The following is a 21,477-nucleotide window of genomic DNA, read 5'->3' on the forward strand; positions in this document are numbered from 1 at the left end:
AAAGTAACGTGATGGAGCAAAGCCATCGTTGTACTAGTAGTACATTAGTTAGTAACATAATAACAGGTCACCAGTGACCACAGCAACAACAAAGCGAGTGCCACGAAACCGTACACAAAACCAGGCAAGATTGATTCATTATCAGTAGAGGCCAAGTCAACTGGGCGGAGCCCGACTTTTGAAGAACACGGGCACCTCAGTATTCACCCCCACGAGCATGCCTATGCCCTTTAGGATGGTTAGTCATCATCAAAACCAACAAACGCAAAAAATGACAGTACAGTACCCATACCCCCTATACAAGCACTACACACGCAAGTAACAGAGCAGCAGAATGCATACACCCTTTGGCAACTCACAGCCCACCACCCAAGTCGGCAAATATCGTATCACTCACCAAACCTACCACTAGTGTATTCACAAGCTTCTCGGCGAGATGACAGACGACACAGCTCCCGTCATCATGGTAAACAACAGCGACGGGAGCTGGAGGAACCATCCGGATGCATCCCTTTGGCCTTCCATTGCTGCTCGATGTGGTGGGCGATACTCCTGGCCTCGACCGAGGTCCCCGTCAGTCCACGCCTGGTGAATCCAACCGAGTACAGGCCGTTCTCGCCCTTCCACCCGTTCGGAAATGCTTTTCTTGGCAAGCCATCTTTTTCAGAAAATAACTCTCGGTCCTGACCAATTCAAAGCAAAACTCGATTTAGCTATCAAGGATGCATCATAAGAACAGTATCTCACCGATCTATTTCCACTACAAAAATTGGCAAAAAGGCATGATTATGACTATTTTCTTGTCTAACTTCAAGCTTATTGTTCTAAGTAATTACAATATTTTCATTACATGGTCAGATTTTGATTAAAGGTACCTTCAACCAGAAGGGAACGTTGCTCTTGTAGCCAGTCGCAAGCACAATGGCATCAAACTCCTCCAACCCACCATCCGCAAATTCTACCACTCTTCCTGATATCTGTCTTACGGCAGGTCGTACCTGCACGGTTCAATCAATGGGGGAAGATACATGTCAGGACTAAATCAAGACAGAGGCTGATCAGTTGATTCCACTCAACAATCAATCTCTCGTGCTTTGTGCCTCAAATGCGTGAAAACAGACCTTGATATCACCAGACTTAATCTTTGCAAATGTGCCGACGTCAAGAACTGGGGTCTTTCCTGACAGTGACTTGAGCTCAAGAGGACCAAAGGCCGGCCGCTTTAGCCCAAGCTGAGCAGTATCCCCAAGCATGGTCCATGCTATGCACAGTAGAACACGGTCCACAACGTGGACTGGGAGCCACTTGAGCAGCCACATTGACAGACCAAAGGTGGAGTGACCAAGCATCTCCCTGGGCAAGATGTGTACCTGCCAATGATGAACACAATCTTAGCCTGGGCTCACAACAAAAGGAAACATCTGACTAATGATTGGATCAGACAATTAATCAGAATAAATATCTGTTCTCCAAATGCTGCTTTCTGCATGCTACAAGTAGCAACATGTTCAGGACCATACTTTCTTTTTTGAAACGCGGGCCTTGGACCAAACTTATTCCCTTATCTCCAACATAGTATATAATGCAAACACAGATTGCAACTATTTTAATTACACTAAGCTCTTTCAAAGCTGAAAGAGCTGTGAGAAAGGAATGCACCTAGTCGGGAAAGGTAGGTTCTCAAGCCATTTTGTTAATGTTTCTTTTAAAGTGACAAACTTATGCTATACTCCCTCATACTAAAAAATGAAGTCGTTTTGGACAGCGACACAGTCTCCAAAGCATAACTTTGACTACTTATTTTTATAAAGATATTTATCAAAAAGTGATATATGTAAATTTTTGTGAAAGTATTTTTCAAGACAAATCTATACAAATGGTTTTCACATTTCTAAACTCAACAACTTAAAAGTTATTCATGATTTATATTCCCAATGTTTGACCCAAGCCTTATCTAAAACGACTTCATTTTTTAGTACTCTCGTGGTGGTGATGGGGACCCATGGCTAGTGCATGCAAACCATAGTTTTCTCACTAAAGTATAGACGAGAATACACTTTGCACTACCCTTGGGGCAAGAAAAATATTAGCAGGGAGCAATGAAAGAACCAAAACATACATGTGTGTGAAGCACGCACACTGATGGTTAGAGTAGCTGCAAGTACACGCGCATGGCGATGAATCCCAAGAAAGAACTAATGCGGCTACAAATAGCAGCCACAGAAGCCTTAAATCTCAAGAATATCTCGCTTTCCTAAGTGACAACTACCCTGAACTAGCATAACTTAATGCAAATAAAGCTGCTCATGAAAGGTCTTGCTTTTAATGCAACAAAATGATTTTTTTCAGGCTCTAACCCTTCCTCAAGCTCATGAGCTTGAGAAGAGTACAAGTTGCTGATAACTAGCACAAGGCTAAACCAGCACTTGTAAACAACCAAAAATAGCAACCAGGAGGCACCTCTTGTTATTTACACCACTATCACTTTACAGAATTAAGAGTAGGAAACAGATATAAGTCACAGAACAGTATAACTAATTAAGAATGCTTAATAACATTGGAAAGAAAAGGAATTGAGAAGTAGAGAGAAGTCACGTACAGCATCTCTTACTACAATATGGGGCTCTGCATTGTGGTTGCAGAGGTCTAGGCACACCTCCATCCCGGAGTTTCCACACCCGACAACGAGAACACGCTTCCCAGTGAATGCACTGCCGCTTTTATATGCACTGGTGTGCATGATTGTTCCCGGGAACTCTTGCAGACCACGAATATCTGGCTGCACAGCCTCAGCACTCTCACCAGTTGCCACAATAAGCCACCGGGATAAATACTCCACCTCCTGTCCGTTGTGCCAGAAGTCTGCGTCCTCACACGCCATAGCAGAAGCTGTTCATCATACTCTGCGCACACCACTGTGCGATTGTATGTGGGACTTATGCCAAAACTTGCAGCATAGCTCTCCAGGTAGGCTACAAACTGCTGCTTTGAGGGATATATCGGGTAGTTGGCAGGGAAAGGCATGAGAGGAAGCTCACAAAATTTCCGAGGAAGATGAAGGCTGAGACGATCATATGTCTTGAGCTGCCAGAGGGAAGCTATGCAGCTGGAACGTTCAAGAATAAGGCTGCTGATCCCCTTCTCCTTGAGACATGCAGCAACAGCAAGCCCTGATGGTCCTGCACCGACGATAATTGGACCTGAAACCCAGATGCATGTACATCTCTCAGAAAGAGCGACAGCAGCATCTGCGCTCATTTCCTTGAAGTGGTGGTTTTGGCTGGAACATTTGAAGATAGGATCATGGGCTCTCTTGCCCTCACTTTCACTCCAAGGATCCATGAAGATTCAGGTAGGAAGTAGGCTTCAGTGGGTTTTTCTTGATCTTACTAGCGAGAAATGGATGTGTTGGCTTCAAGCTTCATGGTGTACAAATAACCAGCCAACTTTGCTGCTTATGAAGGCATGGGCGAGAGAGAAGGATAGGGGAGATATGTTGTGTGCATCTCCGGAAGACACTGTGAAGACTGATGCGAATGCTTTATAAGAATCCTGGTTCTTTTCAAGAGGTCGGTGCCTGGGCAATCTAGTGGGACTCCTTGTTGTTTGATGAGTTAGAAGACAGTAGGGAAATACGAAGAGAGGAGGAAGTTCTGAAGGTGTCTGTCTTCTAGAGTTCTATGCACAGCTTGTGAATGCATGGCCTAGCTAAGCTAGTTGTGTGCCCTATATACTCTATGTAGGAGTCTCAATTTGATTCAGAACAAGTACGCCCATCCCAAAATAATATAGAAAGGTGAGTCATGGAGGATCACTTAGTGACTCAGGCAGAGGTGTGGCAAGGTCTCACAAAAGAGAACATGCATAGGATATCAGACCCTAGTGACATAGTTTAATAACAGAACTGTACATGAGGTGTAATAGCCCTCAAAAAACAAGCATGAGAATATACTTTTTTTTCATGGCAAGATTTAAGTACATAGTTAATGCTTAAACTGTAAGAGCTAAGCCTGCTAAAGCAAAGATGCCTAAAAAGGATAGTAGAAGTTAATATATTAGCAAAAGCAACTGCAACCATTGTGTGCCATGATTTATTCTGCCATATCTAATGCCCCAGCAATGATCTCATGCAGTTAAAGATGAATGATTCTCAGAGAGTTATGTAAGCTACTATGTTATGAAATGTGTGTTCTACTCCTGAAGCTAACCTAGAAGTATCCACAGAACTGTTTGCCTGAAACAATATCCTAGAAGCATCCACAAAAATAAGAACTGGTCAGCATCTGGCACAATTGTAGCTACATCAGTGTCTGGTACCATGAAAATCACTAGCCGAAAACAATGTTTAGGACGATCTTTGAATTGGGACACTGAATGGCAGGGCCTAGGTAAATCGGAAATTTCAGCATTCTTGAACTTTTTCAATGATTGTTCATGGACTATCTTGTTTCCATCACAGCATCAAGGAATTATTAGACCTAAGTTCCCAGCCGTCAGCAATTCATGTTGTAACACACTATCGTGGCACTGCACCTGACAAATGACCCCTACAAACCGACTGACCAAGTGCTATACCTAATTTTTTTTGCATTCAGAAGATCCCTACAAAATAGTGGTGTTCCCAACATCTCTCCTTGGTAGGGCCTAACAATTCAAAATGTCAACTCCAAACAAACAAGAATGACCAGAATTGTCATTGCACTAAGCCAAAATCCCATGTTCCACTCGAATGAACCAAAATTTGCCCATAACTGAAAGAATCTAATGCAATGATGGACGGTTGAATATTTCAATAAAGTTTCAAATTCAAGACAGGTGTCCTCACTATCTTACTACCTTAACCTACTGCTAATTTGCTTTCCACCTCACCTACTCCTACTTTTATGCAGCACAGCCAGCTATGTAGTCTCTACTCTAATGGAGATGTAAAGAACATGAAAACATAGGAGGAACTATGTACTTCTAATTTTAATGAGGTAGTAAGCAGAAGCAAAATTTTCTCATGGGTGAACTATAAATGAGTGGTTATCCGATAAGTTCCAAGGACAAGAAAAGCATTTTTTTAGCTCACCATATAGGTTGATCACAGCTAAAAAGTCAAGCAAAACAGGGCCAGGTGTGAAGCAGGACTGAAACTAATGATGCCATTCCGGTGTGGTGTGCTCTGTTGAGCAACATAGCATATATATACAATGGGTTCACCATGCACCTAACTTCTTGTATTCTCCACTGACTGATAACCAGACACCATTTTCTTTGTTGCTAGCATTAAGAAGATATACATACAATATGCACATAATACAACTCACAAAACCCAGTTTCCTCCCCAGGAAACCAACGCCCACCTGCTGTGGGGCACAAAAAATGGGGAACCTAACAAGCTTCCTCAGTGGGTGCAACAAATTGTGACCTTTTTGCCCTACACGAGAGCAGTACCCTGCTTGGCACCAATCAGACCCAAATCACTCCTGCTGCACACACTCAGCACATGCTAAGGATCCATCTTCCAATGATGGAGGATCCACTGAGACGTAGCCCATGCCTGCCATTCTCCCAGTATACTTGCCTCCAGGATGCCCACTAGATTCTCTCTGTACCCAGCCCACACCGTACATGAGATCTCTTGAGCCATCGCTTTTGGGGATTCTTGCCAGTGAGGCACTCAGAATGCTGTTTCCTTTATTTTGGTGAGTAAACAGCTCCAACTACCCTTTCGGTAGGAGTGAATGCTGTTTTCCACATGCCATGAATCATCTCAGACCCAGCATTGTTGCAGGTAGAGCACTACAGGACATGGCATGTAGAAGTATACCCTTCCAGCAACAAGTCAAGGTTGAAACAACGAAGACTCAGTGCAAGTAGCAGTAAGGGATATCTTCAGCTTAAGTCTGGATGGGGGAGGGCGGGGAAAAGGTGTTAATACTTAAGAGTATACTGGGATATCTCGAGATACGTTAGTTTTGAATTTGTATCAAATCCAAGCGAGCAACTGCCTTATCTCTAGGAAATTCTTTTTGCTCTCCAAGATTTGTTGTACTCTATATAAAGCATCAATGAGGCTCAACAATATCAAACATGCTACATTATGCCAATCCCTTTAATTTATAACCTTGATTAATCAATAATATGCCATATCATGAAAAAAGATATTGATCTGAGGGTAAGTATTGTCTAGGCATGAGTTGCTAGTGACATACACAAAGTATAATCATGACTTAGCTTTGTGACAAGTTAAATTTCTCTAACTTTGACCAAGTTTTAGAAAAATATATTAACATCTACAATACCAAATAAATGCACTATTTAGATATCTTTCCTGGTAGATTTAATGAAACTATTTAATGTTTGTAGATTGTTGGTGCATTTTTCTATAAAAATTGATCAAAGTTTCACTCAGCACAAAGTTAAAGTGGGCTATAATTTGGAAAGGAGAGAGTAGGACTTAATTGTATCCAGTACAATGGCACATGATATGAAATAAAATATTATGAAAAAAAGGTAACATAATAGCTAGTGCCACCTCCATTACAAATAGTAGTCAAATAACGTGGTAGAATCATACCTCACTGCTTAGGACCTTGAATGATTGAACATGTAATGGGCAGTAACAATTCCTCCCACTCAATACAAGTTTCAAGCAGTATCCGAGAAAGGCATTTACTTGGCCATAGGCTGAAAATTGTTACATCATCAAAAAAGAGGCAGTCTGTGCAGAGTTATGAAGGAATGCTTCAATTGATAGCCAGGGCCTGGGACTGAAAAAAGGAAAATCGTACACACCTCAATAGAAGTGGATTCCTTGGGCTGCACTGCTGCAGTGGAAGAGAAAGGAACAGAAATCAAGCAATGACAAAGGAGTATACCCATTTAAGGTTTACAAGCAAAATGACAGATGAAAAGTTTTATAGAATGGCAAATTGCAGCAGGCACAAAGAAATTTGTTTCGTAGATTGTCGAATTTAAGGTGTGTACTATACATAGGTTCTTTGCAGAAAAGGCAGTTTACACTGAAAAGGATAATACAGCATTATAGGTTGATGTCACTTCGTCCTTTTCAATTGTGCAGTGTAGAACATTGTACTCATTTGCACTAAATACATATTTAAAAAATTGATGTTCATTCAGTATAGGCACCTCCCGTATAAAATGCAGGGCTACTAAAGCATAATGCTCACTAATGAGAAAGTCAGAGGTCAGAACAGTAAAGTTCAGTACATGCCTACAATTTTCTTCTAGAAAATAGACAGATGAAGCAGAATCCTTATTGTAATTTGTGTTTATCAAGCAAGGAGTACACAACCATATTTTGTGATCCATCATAATGGTTTGTAATTTGTGTTTATCAAGCAAGAAGTACTCAACCATATTTTGTGATCCATCATAATGGTGTGAAAATAAACTACTAGAAAAGGTGTCAGTTTTGGGTATCTCGACTGTAAAAAAGAAAGGGCCAGAGCCACTAACAACGCAGAACAAATTTCCTGTTCAGTGCTTTTGCCTGTTGTGTTTTGATAACTGATTATAGTAATGGCAAAGGTGCATGCTCATGTAGCTTGAAATATACAACTACACCTTTTAAGCCTGAGAATCTATCCTATGAAGTAGTCTAAAAAAAGGGCGTACCCAGTGCAAAGAGCTCCCGCTCTGTGCGGGGTCTGGGGAAGGGTGTCAGTGGCAAGCCTTACCCTCGCCTGTGCAATCCTATGAAGTAGTCTATTTATATTAAATAACTACAGGCATTTTCCAGCCTCTTATGTTGCTGATGACTTTTTCAGCCAAAAGTGAATTCATATTGTAGAATGTTACATAAAGAACAGGTAAACTCTATCAGAAACTAGCCTAGAACTTGACTGCAAATATATAGAAATAGCTATAGGGTAGAATAGGGGGTTATTAAGCAAAAGAGTTTAGATCTCATAACAAGTCCATCTAATGCACTAGACTATTGTAAAGATTAAAGACTCCTCAGCTTCATTGTCTCACTTATTCTGTATTGTTCATCTAACAATGATTGACTGTGATAAATATACTTTTTTCTTAAAACAGTAGAGAAGAACACTAATAAATTTATGAAGCATTTGACCAGCAAGGATGCAACTATATTGATTACTGTAGCACTCCGGACCAGCCAATGCATGGCAGTGGTCCAAAAGAACAATGAAATGGTTCCCATGGGAATTTTGCGGCCAATGACATTGCGTAAATATTTTTTCTCGAAGCATAAATTGACATATAAAATAGCTGAAAGTAGATTTTTCAGCGGGTTGCTTTTGTGTGACTATAGCTGGACTTGTGCTTCCACATAGTAAAACTGTTTACTGGAGCAGAACTCCCCTACATACAGAACACAACCATAACTTGCAAGGAACGATAAACATAGTTTACGGTAATACCAGCAATCATGTTAGCCATGACAAATATACACTGAGGTAACACCAGATTCAAGAAACGTAAGTCCTGAATACCATGGCACCTAAAGCGTTAAGTCATTTCTCATGAGTAGTTTATGTCATGCTATGGAGACAGTGCAAACTAACTGGATATGGAAAAGATTATAAAAAATGGATATGCAAAGGGATAGATAAAGCAGGAAAAGGTGATGAAGTCTGCCTCCCTTGAAAAATAAATACACACCTGTTGGAACAAGTATAGGTAGAAACTACAAAAGTCCCTTGAGTATTAGGACCTGTTTGGATACATTAGCACTAAAAATTAGCAGCTAAAATTAGTACTAGTGGATCCAAACAAACCTGCTAATTATTAGCTAGGGGGCTGCTAACTATTAGTTCCATTAGCTGATTTGGAGTTGCTAATAGGTGCTAATAGCTCATATGCACCTTCAACTCACTATCCAACAACCTATTAGCTGGTGGATCCAAACGGCCCCCTACTAAAAATTAGCTAGCTAAAAAATTGCAGCTATTAGCTATTAGCTAGCTAATTTTTAGTGCTAATGGGTCCAAATAGGCCCTTAATCAAATTGTACTTGTAAGGGCAATATTATTGCACATGTGTAGGTTAATGCACGAATATAATAATATTGGAATCTTTGCTTATGGGTGTCATTGACACGACTTAGTAAGAAAGTTAAAGAACCATATTCCACATTGCATACACCTTTTTTTCTTTATGGAAAAGGTGAATACGCAAATAGTATGCATTTCAGATTTAACAAAGTGATATAATTAGCTCGATTCAATGTCCTTGCATCTATCATATGAATAAAAAATCGCTTGAATGCAATTCTATTATTTCAAGTTACAATTTGAAGACTCTAGAATGCTCCGTCAGTTTATCATAGCAAGTTAGCAACTGCTATTTGAAAATGGGAAGTACCTTTACTTTCAGAAAGGCCTAAGCAGAATATTTCTACTTGAGTGCCAAGTGACAATAGTCAGCTTACAAGGGTAAGCGATGCTACATAAGGAGTTCAAGAATTGCTGGAGATAATAATAGGTAGGCACTGGATTCCTTGGAGGATGATGAGATGAAATGATTGTTCAGAGTGTGTGCAGGCATGGCATATTTATAGATTTCAATAAGTAACAGGTGCACTTTGTGGAATGACAAAATAGAACTTGACTAGTATTGCATTGGCTGTGTGCCTTTTAATACAATTCCACTATGCAGGTATATAAATAGCATAAAGACTAAAGACAAAATGAACCACATTCGGAGGGCAGTGTCAAACCATAAAGCATGAAGTCATGTATCAGAAACGTAGAAATTTCATGAGCTTGAAATCACACTTGTCAGTATAGCAATCCCACTTGCTATTGCTAGAGTTTTTTTAAACGCAAATGGCAGGAGCTCTGCCTCTCAATTAAGGGGAAAAGAAATTATGTACAGGGTGGATTTGAGTTCAATATAAAAAAAGCCACACCAAGGGCGAGCAAAAACACAATAAGAAGGAACTAAGGGGGCTGCACCAATCTCAATTGCTAGAGTGATTTCAACATAAGAGGTTCATTTAAATCCTCAACATGGTATGTTTGAAAGTTGCCAAAAATATCACTAGAAATTGGTGCGCTCCTTGCGTGCCCTACCAGCCAAACAAAGGCAGCTGCAGAAAACTCTTCAGTTTGGATGAAAAAAGAAAGAAAGCAAAGATTTTTTTTCTCGAAAACGCAGGAGAGCTGCGCTTCATTATATTAAGAAGATAATAAAAAGGGGAAAGAACCCATACAACACAACACACACAACCCACTCTGCAGCAGCAGCAGCTGCTGCTAGGAAACTAACGCACCCGTGACAGAGAAAACACGACCACAATAGACAGGGCGCTAACCACCCGGAGCGAGGGCATCCAAGAGGGATAATCCTCGAGCCCCCGCCAAAGACCACGACCTTCTGTCATCTTCCGCTACAGCAAGAGCGCCTGCAACACTTGGGGCTGCACCATCAAAAACACATCTGTTGCGGTGTGTCCATAAGGTCCAAGCTCCCAGGATTATGAGAGAGTTGATTCCTTTCCTTACCATGTCACTAGCAGCATTGCTCACTCTCCCACCACGAGTGAAAGGATGTTTCTGTGGACTGCGGGAAAAAGCTTGGAGTCCAATCCGAGAAAAGAAACGGAACCAAAATTCTCTTGCAAGACACACTGGACTAAGAGGTGATCAATAGTTTCTGCAGCCTGATCACACAAAGGGCAGTGCTCAGGATGAGGGAGTCCACGGCGTGCAAGGCGATCCGCTGTCCAACATCGGTTGGATGAAGCCACCAACCAAACAAAGAAGCGGCTTTGGGGCGGGTGCCCAAGTCTTCCAAAATTCTTTCACAAAGGCTCAAAAGATGTGACCCCACAAAAAGTCCCTTGTAATGCAGTCTTGGCCGAATACTGTCCTCTGAGGAAAACCCGCCAAATATGTCCGTCTTCAACATCCGGTTGCGAAAGGAAATCAGATAGGACGTCCCATAGGAGGAGGTAATCAACAATTACGCCAACCGTGTGAACCCCTTTTATATCAGAAATCCAAGGTCTGGTTGGTGAGGGGCATCCTGGACAGTTCGTTGTTTGGTCCTCCTTTTAGGATGACGGCGAAAAGACGAGGTGCAAGATCTGCGATACATTGGCCATGGGGAGCCAACGGTCCTGTCCAGAAAAGGGTGTTCGCTCCATCCCCCAACTTCTGAGTAAACAGCCACTGCAAAGAAGGTTCTGACTTGCTCTGGAACATGAATTGGAAGATTAGCCATGGGCGATGCGGTTCTGTTTTTGTAGCCAGACCCATCTCATTCGCAGTGCCCAGCCAAGGGATTTAAGGTCTGAAATTCCTAAACCCCCAGGTTCTTTAGGAATACAAACCTTACCTCCAAGCAACAAGACAGTGCCCTCCTTTTGCATCTCTGCGGCCTCTCCAAAGGAACCCACACCAAATTTTAAATCCACTGCTTTAATAGCCCAAGGTGGAATATCAATGGCCATAATTAGATAGATGAGCATACCAGTGAGCACAACTGAACTTGAACCTTTCTTCCAACCTTTCATCAAATCTGCTTTCCAGCCAGGAAGCTGATCAGCAATGCGGTCAATAATAGGCTGAATTTGATCCTTGGTAACCTCTTCAAAGAGAGAGGCAATCCCAAATATTTGCATGGGAAGTCAGTGAGTGCACAGGGCAGCAGGTTTTGCACTGCTGCAAGCTCCGCATCGCCACATCTGATGGGGCAACACATTGCTCTTTTGTAAGTTTGTCTTGAGCCCCGTTGCTTCTCCAAACAAATTGAGGATACCCAAGGTTACAGCAATGTACCAACTTCTGGACGGAGGAACATAACCACATCATCCGCATAAATGGATATTCCTATGATGTAAGCTGCGCCTAGATAGTGGCTGCAGCAAGCCTTCATTTTCAGCCTTCGAAATCATGTGCCCCAATACATCCATAACACAGGATGAACAAACATCGGGGAGAGAGGGTCGCCTTGCCGCAGCCCTCGTCAATGTGCAATATTGTCACCTGGGATCCCATTTAACAAGACATTGAGTTGAGGAAGAAAATAACAGCCCGCTGATTATATCCCGCCAAATTTGTCCAAAACCGAGCCTGCTGCAATATCTCAAGTAGGAGGGCCAGGACAACGGAATCAAATGCCTTCAAAATATCCAACTTGAGTAGAATTCGGGGCTGCTTCTGCTGATGAAGGTACCTTGCTGTCTGTTGCACTAACATGAAGTTATCCTGTATAAAACGCCCTTTTATGAAGGAGCATTGGTTAGGAGAGACAATCTGTTGCAGCCTAGGGGCAAGACGATTAGCAAGCAGCTTTGTTATTAGTTTGGCAAAACTGTGGACCAAGCTTATGGGCCTGAAATCCTTGGGTTGTTCTGCACCTTCTTTTTTGGGGAGGGTGATGTAAGCTGAATTCAGAGTTTCAAAATTTACCATTTTCCTGCTCCATACCGCTGAAATTGCTACCATGATGTCTTCTTTTATAATAGCCCAGCAGGATTTATAGAAACGACCCGTGTACCCGTCTGGCCCGAGGGCCTTTATCTGAAGGTAACTGCTGGATCGTCCTCCACACCTCATCTTCAGTGAAGGGAAGTTCAAGCTCCGACATGTCTTGTGCATTAATTCCCAAATCAGCCAAGTTGATTGTGTGCTCCCTAACTGTACAGGTTCCCAGCAGGTTTTCATAAAAATCATCAATGACTGCAGCCTTGTCCTCATGGCTGGTGCAAATTCGTTCTCCTGTAATAAGTTTCCCAATAAAATTCTTCCTTTTCCGTGGGGCGGCATATGGAAGAGTCTTGTATTAGCATCACCATCTTTGAGCCAGCTGATCCTTGAGCGTAAGCGAGCCATTGTGCGCTTGAGGGATGCGAGGGCCAAGCTATGCTTCTTCAGATTGTTCTTGAGCCATACTTCTCCAGGGGAAAGCTGGCGGTTGTCTTGGGCGATCTCGAACTGATGCAAAAATTTCTCTTGCCAAGGCAAGCTGAAAGCTAACCTGTCCCACCGCCTTATCACTCCAACTCTCAGAAAATTATAATTGTAAATAGAGAAAGAAGATGTTTTAAGGGCGGGCCTGATGCAAGCGGTAGAGTCTTACCGCCTGTGACCGGAAGGTCCCGGGTTCGAGTCGCGGTCTCCTCGCATTGCACAGGCGAGGGTAAGGCTTGCCACTGACACCCTTCCCCAGACCCTGCACAGAGCGGGAGCTCTCTACACTGGGTACGCCCTTTTAGAGAAAGAAGATGTTTCTCTTGGTTCAGTACATATATCACCTGAAATTGTTGTTAACCGGATCTGACACATTACAACTAAGAAATGTAAAGTTATATATGTAGAGTTATTTAGACAGGTATGCTACATAAGAGAAGGAAAACAGGCCATATTGCACATATGGTTAGAAAGTACTGCCTCCGTCCCAAAAAAAAATGTAATTCTCACTTTTCAATGAGTCAAACGATTTGAAGTTTGACCAAATCTATACAAAAATGTGCTAACATTTATGATACTGAATAGGTACCAGGGTGGGCGAAACTCCTATGGAACCATTCAAAATTCACAGCCTTTCACAATCCTATTCGGATCTTGCGAGACTGGAATAGGAAACGAAAGTCATCCTGGACGATGCTAGGAGCTTCTTCCCCACATATATCCATCCTAAGCTGGAACTGGCTACCCAACTGGCCGGATTCCAAATTCTCTTGCTTGGCTTCGATGATTGGGACATCGAGGATGGCCACGTGAGAGAGAGATTTCAAATTTGATTAATTATAGAATATTTTCATAGTATTAGAACGTAGGATTGCAAAAGCATAGGAATAGGAAAAACATAGGAATTTTGCATGAATACAATTGCAAAACAGAGGATCAAGGTAGGTGCTTGGATGGGTATAGGAAATTCATAGGAATAGGAATTGTATAATCTCCCGTGGTGTGATGTGATGCTTGTCTTCTAGCTCTTATTTCTCTGTGATATCATTGATTTGGCTCTTGATTGGCCTCGTTTCTACGCAAGCCACAGAAACAAAGATGTAGGAGTGGATATTTCTTTCCCGTACTTTTCCTATGAAATCAGCTGCTCAGGAATGTTTCCTTCCAATTTCCAACGGTTCAATCCTAGGAGCCAAAGGGTGCTACAGTGTTCAATCCTATAGAAAAGGAAATCCTCCATTTTTCCCATGGAATTCCTGTAAACCTAAGGAGGCCTAAACCTATTTGGAGACATAAATGTTGATATTGTTTTATATAAATTCAGCCAAACTTAAGATAGTTGATTTTGGCCATATCTAGAATTGCATCATTTTTGGACGGATGTAGCAATAGACATTGTTTGTTTCAGCTAGTAAGCTAGCAGCCTAGCACGGTACAGCCCATTTGGGGTTTTTTTCTAGCCATATATCATGCTGATCAGAATTCTTAAGTATGAAATGTTTTATCCGGTATTCTGTAACACTGATCTAAATTTACATTCATGGTACTAAAGCAGATCCATGATTATAATATGAAAAGAAATCACCCATAATATGTCACAAAGAAGTTCACAAAAGTGTCTAGTCAACTAAAACAACAACAGTTTTCTTCAATGCCAAATGTCAAATAAACATGTGAAGGGGTAAACTCGGCTGTTTCTACCTGCTCACAAAGTTTGTGGTCCTCTGCCACTAAAAGGTGAATCTGTGAATGCTGAAGGGCCGGTGGATGGAGCACTGCGTTCTGCGTTGGTGATCAGCAACAATGTCAATGCCTAATTAATTGATTTACAATTCGGTTAGATATAAATGAAATTACTACCTTGTTTAGACTTTGCTCCAATACACATCTGTCTTGCTCATGTTGCTAGGAGACATCGTAGATTCAGAAGTATGTGCATTGCAGGTCCCTCTCCATACCAAAATATGTAGTTGACTAAAACAGCAGCAGGCTCTTCTAAAGCAAACGCCAAGTACTGACCAACGGGAGATCATACACAAAAGGGCTTTCCCCAACAGGTGGTGACAAAAAGGTGGGTTCTTGTGGTTAAGCATTTTTGCTTTCTCTGTGCAAGGGAAAAATTATTAGAGATGCATGACAAAGTATGCATAACCAACTAAGAAATGTTACCAAGTGACAGCAGTTTTCAGAGCCTAAATGGAAAGGCTTAGTGACTACAAATGCACTACATGGTAGTAAGTTAATTTCTATTCGGCATGATGTGTATAGCTAGTTTTATTTGGTTAGGTGGATGGTTAGTTAGCACTGAGATACTATAAATCGAGTACTAAAAGATTTACTTGTCCCATGGCATTATCCAGTATTTCTCTGACAAAATGAACAAACAAACTAATTGAATCAGCATATTTTTTCCATGGCTAAACATAACTTTAGCCTACCCCAACTTGTTTGGGACTTAAAGGCTTTGTTGTTGTTTGTTGTTGTTGTTGTTGTTGGCTAAACATAACTTGTCACTTGGCAGAGCAAAATACATGAAACTCAGCCTTGCATGTATAGTGCAATATATTAAGGCAAGTCTCACATGCAGATCAGTTCTAGTGGAAGAAAGAAGCAACTCAGATTGGGTTTCTGATTAAGTTGCATCTCTGTAAGCACCACAAGTGGTGAAGAACATTATGGGCAGCACATCTAAAAGGTTTGGTGGGGCAGTTGGGATCTAAAAAGCATTAGAAGGAGCTTGCATCAAATATAAGGGCACCATTGGCAGATCAATGCATGAAAGAAAATAGCTGAAAGGGCAAAAAAAAAAGTGCAGCATGGTGGAGTAGCATCCTATGAACCATGTTTTTCAGTTCTGCAACATGTTGAAATGTTATGCAAGCTCTACAAGTTTAATAAAGCAGGGAGGTAGAGCTGATCACCAGTGTACTTTTCATGGTTTATGTATGCATATATCGGTTTTACACTTTCATAACTCTGAAGATCTATTGAAACAAATATAGACTAGGGAAAAACATAGAAAATGGTAAAAAGAAGAGACCTTGTCGGCATGTGATAAAGCTTGCAGAAGCCATGGTATCTGGTTGTGGCTTCCTGCGTCAGCGATATCGATTATGCCCATCTAGAAGCTTTCTACAGCTGCTCTTTCCGTCACCAAACTCCCCCAAATAAGTGAAACCTAAATAAACAAAAACTCTTGATCAGACAACTGAATCTGAGTTATGCAAATGTCGAACAAATATTGTAAAACCTGTTGAACTTGGACCACAATATAGTGCCACTATACTACACGAGTGAAAACTGACAGTTTCTCTAGACAAAACGGCTCTCCAGTTCAGTATAGCAGAACCGTTGCACCACATGACTCTATGCTGCTTTGCAATGCTTTTCCTTTTGAAAAGATGTTTTGTAATTAATCTTCCAGGCTCCTGCTTATTCCAAAATATGCTACACTTCACTTGAAGTTGAAATAGATCATTCTCAGCTTACCAACTAACTCAACAGTATGGTAAAACTCAATAAATGACGTGTCTAAATTTGTGCAGATAAGAAAAGGTTTCCTTTGGAGAACTTGGAAAACAGATATACAGATCTATACAAGTTATTGTTGAATTTCCTAGATAAGTTTCTACATCAATGCACAACAATGTTTATTTATCTCGAAATCTACATAAACCCTAGCATATTCTTTATTATTTGTAGAGCACAACAAGCTAGAGTTTGCAACTTTGTGCACCTATGGCTGGGTAATCCTCCATGTCTTGAATCTGCAGTGGAGGGCCGAGGTCGAGGCAGGATCACAGGAGGTCGGCGACGAGTCGAGGAGGTGCAGACCTCGAGGCAGAAGGGCGGAGAAGAGCCGAAGTCAGCGAACCGAGGCACGCCACCACGCCGACAGCTGAGAGTGCCCGGTGGGAGGGGGCCGCCAGGATCCGATTCGCGCCTGAGAGTGCCCGAGGTGGGAGACAGGGAATCAGATCGCCTGACTTGGCCCGAGCGACGTATGGCTGCACTAACCAAAATCGGACCGTCCACTTCCATCCAACGGCGAGAGGGAGACCAACCCGCTTCCAGCCAGCTGGTCCTCGGCCCATGAAGAGACGGCCTGTTTCCCAGAACAACGAGTTGTGCGGCTCGTTTTCTTTCTTTCTTTTTGCCGAGGCGTTTGTTGTTTGGGCAATTATCCTCTAAAGTTTAGTTTTCGTCTCTGAACTCGAAAATCATCTCCCTCAACTTTTGAAACCATTCATTTTACCTTTCAAGCCGGGTTATACATGGTTTTCAAAGACAATTTTATCTTTTTCTTTTTTATTTATTTTGGCTGAATATTTAAAAAATCATAGTAAATCACATAAAAATCATAAAATAGAAAATCCAATTTCGTTGGACTCCACGTGAGTAGATATATACAAAAACATATAATATGATATGTTTTAGTACAAAGTTTTTGCTGTAGCTTTAGATCTATGCTTTTCTGTAATTAATTCATAGCTGCAGTTTCTATGGTCCAATTATAGTAAAATTTTTATGGTGGTCTAATTATTATATGCTTTAATTGTAGTAAAAAATTTATACTCATTTCTATTTTTACACACTTTTAACTATTTTAAAACTATTTAACAAGCATAAAACTAAATAAATCTATAACTCAGTTATAGATGATCCAATGAGCATAAAATTTTTAATACAGTTCAATAATATATTAATTAGCCCATCATAAAAATTTCACCATAATTAGATCATAGAAACTGTAGCTTTAAATTAATTACAGAAAAACATAGATCTAAAGCTATAGCAAAAATTTTGTACGAAAGTATACCATATTATATATTCACTGTAGATGTACTCATGTGGAGTCCAAGAAAATTAGATTTTCTATTTTATAATTTTTCTGTGATTTACTATAATTTTTAAAAAATTCAGCCAAAATAAATAAAAAAGAAAAGACAAAACCATCTTTGAAACCCACCTAACTGGATCAGAAAGGTAAAATGAACGGTTTTAAAAATTGAGGGAGATGGTTTACCCGGTTTTGAAGTTCAGAGAGAAAAACTAAACTGAGGATAGTTTAGAAAGGTAAAATGGATTTTTTTCCTTCTTGTTTTTAGGGCGGCCCTTGGCTTTTTTGGCACGAGGTTAGGACGCCTGCTCATGTTTCGTCTCATCATCCTGCTGCAGTCTCAGGTGCCGGCAATCGTCTCGTCGTCCCGCATGCTCGGGTGCGTGCTAGGTGCTCAGGTTCCAGCGTACTTTGATCTAATTGCTTTTGTCCTCCCTAGTAACTCATTCGGTTGTTTTGGGTTTGATTCAAGGGAAAATCTGCATGTTTGAGAATTGAGATGGCAGATCGAGGGAAACATCAATTTGTTGCATGCATCAAAACTAAATCTGAATATCCAAGATGGAAGAGAAAAAGGTGTGTTACACCATGGCTGTTCCTTTTTGTCCATGAGATCCGATAGAGCTTTTCTGTTGTTCAGATTTTTACTTAGCAGCAGATATAACATCTTTTCATCATTAGTTTTTATTTGTACAGAGTGTTTCATTCTGGTTTGTTACCTCTAAGTTGGCATGGAATTTAGTAATATAAATGAGGCCTAGATGTTTTTGGTTAGCTATGGAGGTCAAAAGAGTTTTGAGGTTAGAAAAAAGGTACACAAACAAAAGAAAGTCGGATGGGAAGGTTAGATCCTGCAGATTTGTTTGTGCAAATAAGGGTCATTGATTGCAAGATAAAAGAGGTCATCTAACAAAGTGTCCAAGAGCTGAAACTATAACCAATTGTCAAGTTCGCATGGGTCTTATTCTAGACCGAGAGAAGGAAAATTAAAAAGTGACTGATCTAATTTTGGGACACGATCACATTCTTCGGTTGCCACAAACTTCACATTTGATGGTGTCCCATAGGAAAATTTCAGATTTACAAGGTTTTGAGATTGAGATGATGCAGGAATTTAGCCCAAAGCGGCACATGAGTTAGCCATTATCCAAGTTGGTGGCTCACTTAATCTTAGTTACACACTTCATGATCACAAGAGCTATTTACGAGGCAAGCGGTAATGGGAGATGGCATATGGTCAAGTAGGAAGCATGCTTTTGTACTTCCAGGACAAAATTGTTGAGAACCCGTCGTTCCAATATGCATTGCAAATTGACCTATGACGCTAAAATGCTCATTGACTATGCATATTTTGGTGATGTTGTTAGTCTTAACACTACTTTTCAACATGTGTTTTGACACTACCCACACAATATGCATTGAAGCGATGGACACGTGAAGCACGCAACGAAACAATACAGGACAGCCATGGCCGAGACATAATAGATAATCCAGGATTAGACAAAATGCTCCGTTGCCTTGGTCATCATGTCTTGAGCCTCTTGCTTGCCCTTCTCACTTGCACATGGTCATTTGCAACCAAGCCTTGCATTGATCTTCACCATCTTTTTGTCTTATGAGACCATGTCATATATCATAATCAATATGCTTATTCTTTTTTTATCATCTCACCATCTTCATTAACTATTCACTAGTTGAGCACTTGCATCACATGCACATGCCATCTCTCCTCCATGGCCTTCATTGTTCATCTCACATGAAACCTCATTAGTCCGGTGAAATTATCACTCAATTATCAAAACCAAACTGGGACTTTTAGTGGCACGAGCTAATGGCGTCGTGGCGTGGGTGGGGAGGGGCATGGCCTAGAGCGGTAGTGCAAGCACCGCCCGCGGCCGTAGTGTAGGCGCGGCATCGACAGAAGATATATGAATGCAACCACAATGCTAAAATTTTATGTAGATGGATCTATAGGTAAATCATCCAATCACATTGTTAAAAAATCACGTTGTTCTCACTATTTTGTTACACACCAAAAGGGAAAAACATAGATTCACATTCACATCTCCAGGTCATTTTTAGCAAAAGAAAAAAATGTACAAATCTTAGTACCACTTAATTTCTTCGATGCTATTTCATTTATAAAAGTTGCTACGAATGATCACATCATATATGGTATACATGAATTTTATTTTATCATTCCAAATGTAGTTACGGTTACACAATGTATGAATTTTGTTTTCTTTTCTACCTGAACCATGTTTCTTACCATACATTTGGATGACCATCCACAAATCTACTTGTCTCCAACCATGTAGATATTGTCATCTAAGGAATATTGGTTCTTACACAATGTGCCCAAGTTTCACATATACTACACATTTATGTTATTTCCTACTCAATATAATCATCCATTTATCTTTATTTTACCAATCATGTATTCATCTAAGGAATTTGGTTCTTATATGACTTCAGTAAGTTTCAATTATACTATTACACATACTTTTCAAATTTGCATTTTGGAAATAATATCCTAAAGATTTTGTAGTGCGCGAGGTATCACCTAGTATATATTTAATAGGCATAGCTATCCTAAATCTATCGTAGAGTGCAAATATGAGGACTTGTAGTCCTAGTCGCGTCCCTTCCAATTGACTCCATATCTCTACCTTACACTAATTGCAAGCAAGCTTGAAGTTTTGTGTATTGTTATTATCTACAACACTAGATTTAATAACAACACTTTACATTAAACATGAATGTGTATTACTATGTTATGCTCTAGTTGATATATGACTATCAACACTGTACAACTAAAAAGATCTAGGATGGCTAGAGGGGGTCTGAATATCCTATTAAAAATTCCTTCAATGCAACAAGCCAACGACAGTAGGCACAAGTGATTAGTACAAGAGATAGCCCTAATAGCCACTACAAGCCTAGCCTAGTGCACTTTAATGCAAGCCTCCTAAATAATTCTAGTAGCAAGGATTACATCTACTACTAGAGCACTCAATCTAACCAAGGAAAGCTGCTGAACTAATCGAGCTACACAATAAGTAGCTACTCGAAGTAATCAACTCAAGTAGTTGAGCTACTCTAGCAACTACACAAGCACAAGAGAATACAAGTGTAGTAGAGGGCAAACCGAATAGGGTGAGACCTTGCCTTCTCGTACATAAACTGTAACACCCTCGGTGTTACACCCTAAATCATTTACTAAAATATGTCATGAGCATCATATGTGTGTTAATGCATGTGGTGAAGTGAGTAGATAATGCATTGCAACTAAAACGATCAACAAAAATGCAAAACAGAAGTTGCTCCATGATTCATACAGTTAACAAGTAGGGGTGTAAACTAATTTTTATTGAACAAAAATGCTATAGAACATGTATATGACACTTAAATAAAGTTTGAAGTACAAACTTTGTAGATGACAATGAAATACTTGGTATTAAAAAAGAATATTGCTAAGTAATATTTTTAGTAGCTTAGAAATGCAATCTGAAATTAAGATTAGCTCAAACACAGAAATTTTTAAGCATGTGGATAGCTAGACGTTGCTATGTTTATCAATTTATTTGGAGAGATTGGGTTGAGGAGTGGTGTAGTGCTATGATTTGATTTAGTAGTTCCATATGCCATCTGGAGTGTAGTGAAGCCAATTTAGATTTAGGAGCAACAGTTTGGTCGTGATCAACGCTTTAAAATTCATGCACGTCACATGTCTCAGGTTGGTTGGCG

The 21,477-nt window shown here is 40.5% G+C and overlaps 1 long non-coding RNA gene and 1 pseudogene across 4 annotated transcripts; both read right to left on the reverse strand.

Moving 5' to 3' along the window:
* Nucleotides 1–110: 110 nt before the first annotated feature.
* Nucleotides 111–3,627, reverse strand: LOC136534916 (indole-3-pyruvate monooxygenase YUCCA2-like; annotated as a pseudogene).
* A 3,005-nt stretch (nucleotides 3,628–6,632) lies between these two features.
* LOC136534917 (uncharacterized) lies at nucleotides 6,633–16,885 on the reverse strand. 4 transcript variants are annotated; one of them, XR_010778845.1, is made up of 7 exons: nucleotides 16,627–16,885; nucleotides 15,931–16,068; nucleotides 14,751–14,994; nucleotides 14,592–14,672; nucleotides 13,060–13,234; nucleotides 6,781–6,812; nucleotides 6,661–6,672 (listed from the first exon to the last, which is right to left on the reverse strand). It is a non-coding gene; the product is annotated as an uncharacterized lncRNA (long non-coding RNA). The 4 variants fall into 4 exon arrangements; XR_010778843.1 differs by lacking the exon at nucleotides 13,060–13,234 and having other exon boundaries at nucleotides 6,633–6,672; XR_010778846.1 differs by lacking the exon at nucleotides 13,060–13,234 and having other exon boundaries at nucleotides 6,657–6,672; nucleotides 6,781–6,809.
* Nucleotides 16,886–21,477: the final 4,592 nt, after the last annotated feature.

Source organism: Miscanthus floridulus, unplaced genomic scaffold (assembly GCF_019320115.1).
Source record: "Miscanthus floridulus cultivar M001 unplaced genomic scaffold, ASM1932011v1 os_2385, whole genome shotgun sequence".
Taxonomy (NCBI): domain Eukaryota; kingdom Viridiplantae; phylum Streptophyta; class Magnoliopsida; order Poales; family Poaceae; genus Miscanthus; species Miscanthus floridulus.